The sequence below is a fragment of the Glycine soja genome, chromosome 4 (assembly GCF_004193775.1).
Source record: "Glycine soja cultivar W05 chromosome 4, ASM419377v2, whole genome shotgun sequence".
Lineage (NCBI taxonomy): Eukaryota > Viridiplantae > Streptophyta > Magnoliopsida > Fabales > Fabaceae > Glycine > Glycine soja.
The window spans coordinates 8,859,900-8,873,901 of NC_041005.1; positions in this window are offsets into that span (position 1 = coordinate 8,859,900).

Genomic DNA, 14,002 nt, shown 5'->3' on the forward strand with positions numbered 1-14,002 from the left:
GGTGGCAGTCATCTAGGTTATTGAGGTAAAAGAGGTAGATGATGTGGATGTGAGTCGAGGATTGGTCGTCAAATACCGTAATGTCGACCAAGTGCAAAAGATAAGTTGTGGTAGCCCACATGTACGATCTTGACTGGACGTACAGGTGATATAGGTTTGTTAGTCATGTCAACCTAACCCTGGCACCTACGGTGGTCGCCACTATAGCCTCTTCCTCTATCGGAATGCCAAGGCAAGTCATGAGCATAATCTTTACTGCCTCTCTACTGAAGGTTTAGGGGACATGATTAATGGGTCTTCCTATCACAAGTAGGTGCAAGAGACATGACACATCATTCAAAGTGATGGTCATCTCTTCAACAAGCAGGTGGAAGGATGAGGTTTTCTGTTGCCACCTCTCCACAAGGACATTCATGAAGCCCTTGTTTGCAATAGTGTACCGTGTCGTAATTGCAACACATAAGCCCTCATCATCGGCTCAATAGGAAGTGGTAAGATCTGGCCACCGTGGCTAACGAGCTTCATTTTTGGTCGTGGATGTTGAATCCATACATGATCAACACAATGGTCCCTATAAGATTGGATCAATGACAAATCAATTGGACCTCCTCCAAATGGAGGTCCAATGATCCTGTCAGATAGGCGTGCCTCTGCCTGTGGCTCTGTGTTTGGCTTTGGCTCTGTCGACGGATGTCATCGGCCGCATGCTGATGCAGTTAGCCTCCAATGCCTCTCTCTAGAATCATCCCCTTCATGTGAGGGGCCCTGGCCTTCATGAGAGAGATCACGTCGAGCCACTATGAAGCATGTTTGGTTCGAGCCATATGAAATTATAGGAAAAATAGTTAAACTATTAATAAAAAATAACAAAAAGTAAAATAATAAATTAATTATTGAAAATAATAACAAAATAAAAAAAACTTATATAACCAAAACGGAATCATGATCCGGTTATGGGTTTTCCCAAAAATCACAACAGAATCACTTTTGTCGGAACACATAACGAGATTGAGATTCCGTTGTGAGTTTTGCCAAAACACACAACGGAATCATGATTTCGTTTGTGGTATTCAAAACCAAAATAAAGTAACCGAATTGTGATTCCATTGTAGAGAAATCTACAATAAAATCCTGATTTCATTGAATACAAACCCCCCCCAAAATATATCAAAATCAGAGGAGGAAGGGAAAGAGGGAAGAGAGAAGGATGAGAAAATTTTAAAATTGGGGATAGAAGGATAATTTCAAGGAAAAATAGAGACCAATAATTTGTGTAGAACCAATAATATATTGTTATTATCATATAATGAAAAAACAAAACTCAATATTAAATTAATCCAACCAACCAAGATTATTATTGGCTCCATGAGGTCCAGTTCAGTGAATCACATACACCAAATGAAAGTGTGAGATTATCATATAACAATAACAATAATATGAAACATCCATTTTGAGATTACCAAGAAGATAAAAAAATGGAAAAAAAAAACTTATTGAAGAAAATGTTCTTAAATGATATTTTGTCCTTTTTTTCAATCAGTATCATTAACTACTAATGTTGATTGTATTATTATTGATTATAATATTGTACAATGTAGTATGAAATTTAAAACATCTTATTGTCTAGTGTCTAGGAAATTAATAAAATTTCACTTAAATTTTGTAACTAAATCTTTTTTGGTATAGCGATACCTATAATTTTAAAGGAAGAATCATTGCCCATCAAAACATGACCCTTGGACTGAGTTTTAATTGGTATTTGGACTCAGTTTCATTTATTGAAAAGAAGTCCTGATTAGGACACATACGTAACTTACAACCAGAGTAAAAAATCCAATCCTCGCTTGGATTGTTATCATTGTAAGAAACTATAAAATGTTCTTTATCGCTGCAAATATCTTTTGCGACATTGACTTGTCTTGCGATTCAAGGTTGTTTACCTTTATGATTAACAATTGTCTTATTCTTGTTTCGCAACTTGTAAAAGACAACTATAACTCTTTCTGTTACAATACATGCAAATTTATCCTGTACTGATATATAAGCCAAAATATATAATCTCACACACATTAAGAGAGTGAGTTAAATTCACTTAATTATATTGATTTCACATAAAAACTAAATTACACTTTCTAAACTACCCTTAATAATATTTATTGGAAATAGTAGCCAGATTTATTTATCTTGTTGGCTATTTGTTCACCTAGCCAGGGACGTGCGTAATATATATATATATATATATATATATATATATATATATATATATATATATATATATATATATATATATATATAAGTAAAAGAAGATTTTATTCTACGAATTGTTGTGACGTGGCATTTTTATATTTATTCTTTTCAAATAATTTAATTATATTTATTCTATTTTTTAAAAGTTTATATAGTAGATCTTTTTTTGACAGAATTTTATATGCTAAATATAAATATAAAAATCGTGTAAATTGATATAATATATTTTTAGTTGATTAAAGTTGTGCTTTATCTTTTATTTTATATTATAGGCCTCTAAAAAAATATGATATTTTATAGGATTATGACTTGAAAATTAGTAATTTTTTATTTTGTAAATTTAATTTTGTTTTTTTTAATAGATAAACCTAGATGCACATTCTTATTTATCCCTTATTGTTTGTTTCAGTCACATTAATAAATTTAGTTTAAAAATTTAAGTTAAAAAAATTATATAGTAATATATAATAAAAATTATTTTAACATATTGTGTTAAAATAAAAGATTAATACCAAATATAAATATACCATTAAACACTAGTTTTCATACTAATCATAATTTATTGAATTTTGGTTGATATTTTGAACATTTGATTGTTATAATTAGACATATTTCACTGCATTAATAGTGTTTAATTGATAATTAAAAGATTTATCAAATAAATTTAAATTCAAATTTTTTTTTTTGAAATAACAGAGTATATATTTATCTCAAGAATTCAATGAAGTACAAAGCGATCGCAAACGATCCAGCTCACTAAACCGACAAAACAGACTTATACTAACATTGTTGCTATATGAGCCGTATACTTGGGATAATGCCACCCTCTATGCACTATTGTATCCATGATACTTTGAGCTATACTCGTATTTACATTATCATTTTCAAAAACAACTCTATTTCTATAGATCCATATACCATAAACAACCTCTGAAAAAGCTAATTTCAGAATCCCCCTTTTCCAACCTTTTCCTTTCGTATACTGCATAACCCATCTCACTTCATCCCTCCACATTTGAGGTGTGTGATCAATATCCATCCATTTGAGGACCTCCAGCCAAATAGCTTTTGTGACTCTACAGCTAAACATCAAGTGATCCAAGTCCTCATCTTGTTCTTTACAAAGGCTGCACAAACTACATTGAATCATATTCATGTTTTTCAATCTAGTCTTCGTGGCCAACCGATTCTGACAAGAAAGCCACAAAGTGACATTGGCTCTTGGTCTAGCTCTATTATATCTCAACAACCTAAACCAATCAGCCCTGTTATGATCCTCCACCAATTCCATATAAACTTGCTTCATCGAGAATTTCCTTTTACACAACATTTCAATCCAAACCAACTGCAAATTGTTAACTTTAGGCCTCTATTTCATAATACTCTTTAGTATCCATGTGCTATTTCTTTTAATAGTTGCACTCATGACATTGTCCCCCTTTAAGAAATAAGCATGGATCCACTTTACCCAAAGATTATCTTCCTTAGAACAGATATTCCATAAACATTTAAGCATAGCCGTTACATTCCACAGCTCAAGATTAATCAAATTTAGTCCACCACATCTAGCAGGTTTACAAACCTGTTTCCAAGCCACAAGACTCTTCCTCTTCACCTCTACACTACCAGACCAAATAAACGATCGACAAATACTATCAATTTTCTGAATAACCTTTTTTGGTATAGGAAACACACTCATCCAATACTGAGCTATAGTAGTGATAATACTCCTCACAAGCTGAATTCGACCTGCAATGCTTAACAACTTAGAGGACCAATGTCTGATTCTCCCCACTATCTTCTCCACAAGAGGCAGGTAATGATGGACATTGAGTTTCTTGCAAGACAAAGGAACCCCCAAATATCGGACAGGCAGAGTTCCCTCTTCAAACCTTGTGATCTTCTTTATAACTTGTATGATGTCACAATTCAAGCCACCACAAAACACCTTACACTTTGTTGGATTAATCTGTAGTCCTGTAGACTTAGAAAAGAAACTGAAAGCCTTTAGAATCATCTCTATAGACTTCTCATCACCTCTACAAAGAAGAAGAACATCATCTGCAAAGGGCAAATGAGTAATCCTCAATCGCTCACATTGGCTGTGATTATTAAAGTTAGGATCTCTTTGCATTTTGACCATAATCCTATTCAAATACTCCATCATTAGGACAAACAGCAAAGGGGAAATAGGGTCCCCTTGCCTAATGCCTCTTTTAGTCTCTAGCACATTAGACAACTCTCCATTAATGTTGAACCTGTAATTCAAAATAGTAATGACTTTCATGACCCACCCAATAAACTTCTTAGGCAAACCAAATTCAGTAAGAACCCCCTCCAAGGCACCCCAGTCAACCATATCATAAGCTTTTTGGAGGTCTATTTGCATCATACACCTAGGGGTCCCACCCTTTCTGGTATACCCCTTCATCAACTCAGTTGCAAGGAGAATATGATTGTGAATGACTTGACCGGGTACAAAAGCTGCTTGGCTAGTATGAACAATATCCTGTATCACTATCCCTAGCCTCCTAGTAAAAAAATTTTAGATCACTTTATAAAAAGTAGAGCAAACTGCAATAGGCCTGTAATCCTTGACAGTCTTAGCAGTAATAGATTTAGGAATGAGAGTCACAAGAGTAGTATTAAAATCCTTTAATAAAGATCCTTTCTCGAAAAATTCATTCACTGCAGCAATAAAATCTTTCTTTACTATATGCCAGCTATTTTTGAAAAATTTTGCCCCATAACCATCTATACCAGGTGCTTTCAAATCACCAATTCCCTGCAAAGCTTTAACAATTTCAGCTTCTGTAACTGTTGCAGTAAGAAAAACTCCTTGGTCAAAAGTAATTTGCTTACCATCCCTCATAGCTTGGATATCAATCTGCCTCAAATTACTAGCAATACATCCCATTAACTTTCCATAAAACTCCATCACTTCATTATGGATGTCACTTTGCTTAGTAAGAATAGTCCCATCACCTTTCTGTAGAATACTCATACTTCTATTCTGATGCTTGGCCTTGATGATAGAATGAAAAAAAAGCATTGTTTTCATCTCCCATTCTAAGCCAATCCACCTTAGCTCTTTGTCTTAACATACTATCCTCCATTTCATTCCAATTAATCACCCTATCAGTACACCTTTTCACAGTATCAATCAAGTTGCCATCCATCCTATTATGAGTGGTAGCATTTTGGGCTAATTCTAAATCTCTTCTGGCTTTAACTAATTCATGTTTGGTATTGGTCATGCTCTTGCCAAGTTGAACCAATTCAGGCTTAAGTCTTTGGAGTTTCTGCCACAAAACATGCATAGGAGTACCTCTTATAGGCCTATTCCAACTATTCTGAACCACTTCCTCATAGCCTAACATATTAACCATACAATTATAAAACTTGAATCTTTTGGTTTTATTCTTGGGCTGTATCTTACCTTCCACACATAACAGAGCATGATCTGAAATGCTAGGAGGCAGAATTTTCAGGTGGTAATCCAAACGGTCTTGAAACCATTTCACATTCCCCAACACTCTATCAATCCTAGAGTAGATAGTTCCCACATTTTGTTTATTACTCCAAGTAAAATAATCTCCTATACTATCCATTTCACTCAAGCCAACAACATTCATCATCTCTTGTAAGTCAATATACTCATTTTTAGTAACCAACCTGCCACCAATTCTATCATTAGCACTAGCCACATTATTAAAATCCCCAATAACACACCATGGACCCTGAATAGTACTATGCAAATGCTCCAGGTCTTTCCATAACACTCTTCTGTGTTCTAATTGGTTTTGAGCATATATTGCAGTCAACCATTATTTGAACTTTCCCATATTATCATAAATGCCACAATGAATAAATTGATCTGTGTTACTAATTTTCTGCACAGTCAACTTCATATCATCCCAAGACACCCAAATTCTGCCATTAGCATTAGACTGATAGTTATCAATATAGATGTTATGAAAATTAAGCTTTTCTCTTGTGCTACTAGCCTTAGTCTCCTTAACTCTAGTTTCTAGTAATATCATAATATCAGGCTTTAAATTGGAGAGACGGGAGCTAATCTCTCGAAGCTTACCTGATTTATTTAACCCCCTGACATTCCATGAGATTATCATGGACCCCTATCAGGGGCCACTATAGAGTCATTCAAAACCCTTAGTGCCTCAAACCCATTCATACAATTAACATCAGAAGTAGATTCAGTATAAATCTTACTCTTACCTCTGTCTCTAGTTGGCTTGCTAACCCTTGTCCAAGTGTCTCCTTTGTCCTCCTCATTTATCTTCAATTGGCCTTCTTTTGGAGTCACAGCAGCATTAGTCACCCCTGTTTCATTTATGACTTCATGTCTAGTATGAATATCTGATGGTGCAGTAGCATTAGCCACCATTGTTTCATCAAATGGTTTTGTCTTAGGCTTCCATTGCTTCTCCTTTTGAATACCACTCTTTTTGCATTGATGACCCAATTTATGGCATTTCTCACAATATAATGGTCTCCACTCATACTCTACACCCTGTGTTATCTTTCTACCTTCACAGTCTTTGTTGGTAACTTCTTTCACCAGGGTCTTTGTAATGTCAACTTCTACAAGAATACGAGCATAAGACACTCGAATTTTACTAGCAATGCACTCATCTGTTACCAAGGGCACACCTATGGCACTTCCAATCTTATTCAAACTCTTAACTCCCCACAAATGTAATGGTAGCTTCGGCAACTTGACCCAAAGAGGTAGTGTTCGCAGCATGTCTCTTTGCAAGTTGAAGTCTGGCTTCCACTCATTCAGCAACAATGGCACATTTCTTATTGTGTATGGGCCCTTCATCAAAACAGCATCCATGTCATCATGTGAATTGAATCGCAGGATGAAATATCCATCGTCATGGTAATACATTTCTGGGAGTTTAACAAAATTCCACATCTTCACCATGTAGCTTTTCACAGCATTCATACTAAGATCTTCACCCAAAGCATACAAAATTAGCGTCGTCTCCCAAAACTTCATCTCAGTGGCTATATCATCTTCTTCAATCTCAATCTCCACTTCGCCATTAACCACATTAGGAGCAACATACTCCATATATAACCCTTTTGAAGGGTTGTGGTTGTCGCTAACAGCATCCACCCATAGCTTTGGAGGATCCATAGGTTTGATTTCAGCTTTTGGTGATATAGGACGATTATCAATTGATTCTAGGGTTTCTGCATCTTCGACTTCTACATCTCTTTCCTCCTCAGAATCTTCAGCATTCACATGCAGATCTTTAGTAATTCCAGCATCTGATCGAACCAGAGTTTCCTTCACTGATGATTCCAGTGGTGGAAGATGAGTTACCGGCGACTGAGGCACCAAGTGTGGCCGCCCTCGCCCCCGTTTCGCTCTCGCCCCCATGTCAGCTGATTTTTTATGTTTTTTAAAATATAATTCAAAATTTATTTATAAAAGACATACTACCATTTTTTAGGTAATTAAATCAAACAACTTTTTTTTTTATCATTCTACTTGTAATTTTTTCTCCTTTTTTTATTGTTCAGTTTTAATTACTTTCTACCAAAATTATCTAAAGAAAATTTGACAGAATTATATAAACAATTAAGAAAACTACCATATATTTGGTTTAATTGATTTGTTAAATCTTATATGAATTTTTATACAAGACTTTAATTAATTTATCTAGAATATTTTTTATAATTACAATAATGTATGCATGTGATCAAAATAATAAAAAAATGTTATTTATTAAATGTGATATATTTAAAACGTTAAAATTGTGCAACTTATTATAAGTGTAAAATGTAAAAACATGTGTTTAAATCATAATAAATATATTTAATTAACAAGACACAAAATTCTATTGTAATTAAATAAATTCACACAATTTTTGTTATTCCAAATCAAACGGGAAAACAATCAAAACTAAAACAATGAACTAAATCATTTTTTTTTAAAGAAAGTCAAAAGGTATCATACATCACTGAAGTAAAAAGAATTTTAACTAGACAACATTTTAAATAATAATAATTTTCTAAAGTATGTGTATATAAATAGATATTTTAATATTTATTGACATATTTACTAATATATATTTATTAAAATTTAAATTAAATAATTAGTCATATATTCAAAATTCAAATAATAAAAAAATTACTCTTACTTATAAATTATAAAATGTAAATTTAATATATCTTCATATAAGACAGGAGGAATTAAACTAGAATAACATATTTATGTTTTTTTTATAAAAAAAAAGTTAATGATTATTTACGGTTCCAGAATATTTGAATTTTTTAAATCCAAGTTGAAATGAATAAGTTGCATTCAATCTCCATCACAGACGAAAGTCCAAAAAGGCTCCACAAATTGATGAAACCGTTCAATCATGTTGCGGCAAAAATACTAAATGTGGTTTTTTTTACAAATTATTTACCTAAATGGGTCTATTTTGAAATTATTTATTCCGTGAGTCTATTTTTTTATTACAAAACGCCTTCCCGAAGGACGCGTCCCCGTAAGGCTGACACGTGACAAACTTGCGCGACGGGCGACGGATCGTGTTGGAGACCCAGACGCGATCTAGTTGGGTCACACTTCATTTAATATTTTTTTATATTTTTTTTATTTAATATATTTTTATATTATTTTATTTATTTTTTATATTTTATTTAATAGTTTCTATATTAAATAAATTCTTATGTATGATTTTAAAGTCATAAATAATTTTTTATATTGTTTTTATTTACTATATTTTTTATATTTTATATAATATTTATATATTAAATAAATCATTAATATTAGAAAAAAATAAAGAAAATATTAAATAAAATATAAAATATAAAAAAGTAAAAAATATTAAATAAAATAATATACAAAAATATAAAAAATATTTAATAAAATAATAAAAAAATATTATTTTAAATAAAATTATTTATGACTTTAAACTCTAAAGTTGAATTTTAAAAAAATATAACTTTTTTACGATTTTAGTAAAAAAAAATAAAAATTATAAAATGATTTATTACTATAAATGCAGATGAAAATATCTTACACATATTCTTTTTGGCTATTTATTTATAATTTACCCCATTTGTTAATTTAGAAGGAAAAAAATATCCTAAAAGATTGTTTGGCCGTTCTTGTCGAGAGTAGAAAAAATTATAATAGCTTGAATGTTCCGACTGTCAAATTGGTGACGTGTTTCAACCCAAATTTCCCTCAACTATAATCTCACTCCTACTAGTTTGAATGTTTTTATATTATTTTATTTAATATTTTTACTTTTTTATACTTTATATTTTATTTAATATTTTCTTTATTTTTTTCTAATATTAAGGATTTATTTAATATATAAATATTAAATAAAATATAAAAAATATAGTAAATAAAAACAATATAAAAACATTATTTATGACTTTAAAATCATACTAATGTTAAGAATTTATTTAATATAGAAACTATTAAATAAAATATAAAAAATAAATAAAATAATATAAAAATGTATTAAATAAAAATAATATATAAAATACAAAAAAATATTAAATAAAGTGTGATCCAACTGGGTCGCGCCTGGGTCCCCAGCGTGACCCGTCGCACCTGGGTTCCCAACACGACCCGCCGTGTCTGTATGTAGGGCGCGTCCCGTCGCGCCTGTACGCAAGGCATGCCCCAAGTCTGCCACATGTCAGTTTTACGGGAAACGCGCTATTCAGGGAGACGCTTTGTAACAAAAAAATAGATTCACGGAGTAAATAATTTCAAAGCAGATCCATTTAGATAAATAATTTATAAAATAAACCTCATTTAGAATTTTTGCCATCATGTTGCAGTTATTATTTATTGTTTGGGCCCTATTTTGTATCTATCATCTTGCAGTTTCGGAACCAATTTTAATTGAACTTTATTTAACTCAAAATTTAAAAGTTAATTGTATTTGGTTAGAGAATGTCTTGCTATACATGCAAAGTGAGAAGTGACGTTTCCATTATGGCATTTATACTTTATCTCTTTGACTATCTTACAGCCATGGTGCATAAAGACAAATCTGTCTTGCTTGGATGCCGCAATGTATAACCATCCAAAAACTTAAATTTCAAATAATCGACTAACTGTCAATTATTTGTTTAAAATTTAGTTTTTCTTTTAAATAATTATGGACTTAAATAAGCTTTTAATCCTTATAAAATAAAGTGTTTTTTTAAGAAGAAAAATACGTAGCCTATAGCCCAAATACACCTATTTAGTGGAAGAAAATTAATTGAGTGTGAGATAAAATTAAGTCCTAAATACTCATAAAAAATATTTTAAAAAAAGAAGAAGAAAAAGGCGTGGCCTATATAGCGTCGTGAATCTGCTTTTAACTTTAAGAAGTTTCAATGATATATGATTTAACTATAAGACATTCATCAAGTGTTTTTTTTAAAATAAAACAAATTAAATAAGAACATAAATTTTTATTAGAGAATTAATTGCTAATAAAGTAGTAACACGTTTTTTATCATGTTAATGATACCAAATAGTCTCACTGAAAATTATGGGAAAACCATATAAAATTTTAAATATTATTTATTTTATATTTAAGATCAAGATTCAAACCTTAAAACATTTGATTAAGAAATATAAATTATTAGTATTTGTGTCAATCGTTTTACTGCATACATGTGTTATTATAGTATAATCTACTGTGCTTCTTGTAAAATATATATTCTTACGTAAAATTTAAAAATCATGAGTAAGTGAAAACTGGTGGTTGCTATGAAGTATGAAAGATGAGAAATTTACAAAATTGACCATATGATAATGAGGGCTAAGAAACAAGAATCTAGAAGTGGCAACTTGAGGCAGTAGTAAAATAAAGTTGGTGGCTGGAAATGGTTTCAGGTTGGCGGTGATGGCATATATATATAGGGCATAGGTTAGGGTTAGGATCAGGAGAATCTGTGCAGTGCAGCAAACACCAGCATGTAAAACAATACGCTGGTTCCCAGAGGTACTATACCCTACAAGGGCTTGGTTTCTTAAACTAGTCAACAAGCCAGCAAGCCAACAGGGGTTTTAGCCCATTAATCAAAACCATATTTCTGACCAAATCACTTTGCTTAACATAATATATTACATAAATTGGTGTAAATTATTTGTTCCTTGTGCCCTTATGTCGCGGTTTCAGTTGCTGGTAGTAGCGTGTTTCGTGGCTCAAGCACATGCAATTAAGCAACTGAGACATGTTGAATTTTTAATTACACACCAATTTGGATTATCTTCTTGTTTCCATTAGCCAGTGACACCTTTAGGTGCAGCCGTGTGTCCTAAAAAAGACAAAACTCATCAAATTGCGGGAACTCGATGGAACTATATGTGTCTTGATTCCATCGTTTTAACAACTTGCTACATAAAATGTTTAACCTATATAGAACTCGATGGAACTATGTTACACGTTAATGTATATATATCGCCCAACATGATTGGCCGACCAGGAATTGGAATGCTTAAATGCTACACATATAACTATTATACTGTGTGTAATTCAGATTTTATCCTTCAAAAACTAATGACATATCATTATTTTACTATTTGAACTTAATAATATATCTTGAAAAATATAAGTATCTCTAGAAGTTTTTTTATATATATAATTTTGATTGAGTTTATTATTATTATTATTATTATTGTGAGTAAAATTCTTCTTCCAGAAATTCTACATTAATTAATTCATACCCTTAGTATTCTTAATTGTTAAAAAAAAAACGGCTCAGTAATAGGAATTCTGTCCTTTAAGTTCTATTAGATCTTTCTTTTTAAATATATATTTTTTAAATTGAATGATTGCATTCGTTATTTAACGGTCGTACTTGCTAAACAATATTTGATCTTGATGTTTTTGTTGTAAAAAATAAAAAAGAGGCGAAGATATTTTGCAGTTTCCCAAAAATTGGTGACATCCTAATCAACCTTTATATAATTAAATAAAATTTTTAGATTTGGTATATTATTTTTTTTGCGCAAACCAGTCAAAAATGACTTTAATTTGACTTTTTTTTTTTACTTAGAAATGATATAATTTTATATTTTCATGTTGATTTTTTCTCAAAATCTGAAATGTATAATAATAAATTGATTACTTAAAAAAATATGCTTTCAAAATTCCAACTATTTATTTAAATATACTTTCAAATTAATTATTTACTTTCATTTCATATATATATATATATATATATATTAGATTGCAAAGAATAATATAATATTTTAGTTCGTTCTCTCTTCAAGGATAAGTAAATAACATATGTCATTCGATCTCAATGCATTTTTTTTTTTAAAAATAAAAATAAATTATGCATATTATTCTTATAGTTTAAAATAATTTTTAAGTTTTCTCTAACTTTAAAAATACATCAATACTTATAGTCAAGGAAATATACATGTAAGTACACACTCAAACCATTCGACAATGGATTTCATTACATTTATTTATCATATAAGATCGAAGTACTGAACGAATCATTGCACGTGACTTGTAGTGTGAAAGTGAACATGTATTTTCTGGACGAATAAACTCATATAATCTTTAGAAGGGATTTGCAATACCTAATTAACTTTTCTCATATAAAGTCGTCCTTTGTATACATATATGTGCACAAAGAAAACAATGTTTAATTTTAAATTTCATTATTTTTTTTTGTTAATTTGGTTTTATACTATTTTGATTTACAATTTTTTAATCAATTAAATCACTTTATTTTTAAAAATTAGCAAATTTAATCCTCTAATCATTTTCCACTTAAAACTCTTTCAAGTTCTTGTTTTTTTTAACGTCTTTACAAATCAAATCAATTGTCTTTTATATTCAAAACTCATCAATATAATCAACATATAAAATTTCACTAAAAAAACTCAATATTTTCTCTGCTCAAACACTAATTTTACATCTTATAGAATCCTTCAAATTTTATTAAATTTCTACTATAAATTTCGTACTTCTAAACTTTCAAAATTATTCCATCTCTTAATAATTTGAAGATTTTGAGTAGAAAAAACAAAAACAATGAAACTAAATTTGCTTAATTTTAAAATAAAGAACATAATTAATAATCACACGTCATCTAAACTAAATAGACCAAAATTATAATTAACCTCTTTTTACGAGCATTCAGTTGGCATGGGACAGAGTCATAAAAATAGTTATGCACCTAACATAATTTTGATGAAAGTTAATTATACGGTACGTATCCGGAGATTAATTAACAAAGATGCGTGTTGCGTTTAAATAAGTATAAATTAATGCATTATCAGTATCATTTGAAGAAAGGAGAGGCACAGTTCGAATTAGAAATAAAATGAAGGGATGACACGCTTATTGATTAGCATAGTACGAATAATATTTTCGTGAGAACCTAGTCAACAAACAATTAATAATAATAATAATTAGTGAACTAGTAGTTGTATGTATTACATATAACTATACCTAGATACTAGCAGAGGCAGATCTTAATTTGCCTGGTTGTTCTATAGTTAAGCAATCAGCGAATCGCATAATCTACATTTTTTCTGATACATTCAAAGGAATGCCAGTTGGGTTTGGATTTTTCTTTATTAGATTAATCATTTTATACTCGAATATCAAAGATTTAGCAGAAAAAACTATAATAAACATTGATGGAATGACTTAACATCTTATTAGAATGGTAATAAACAAATACTATATGGTGTTAGCAATATTCCGCATAAAGGGAGACCCAAGAAAAA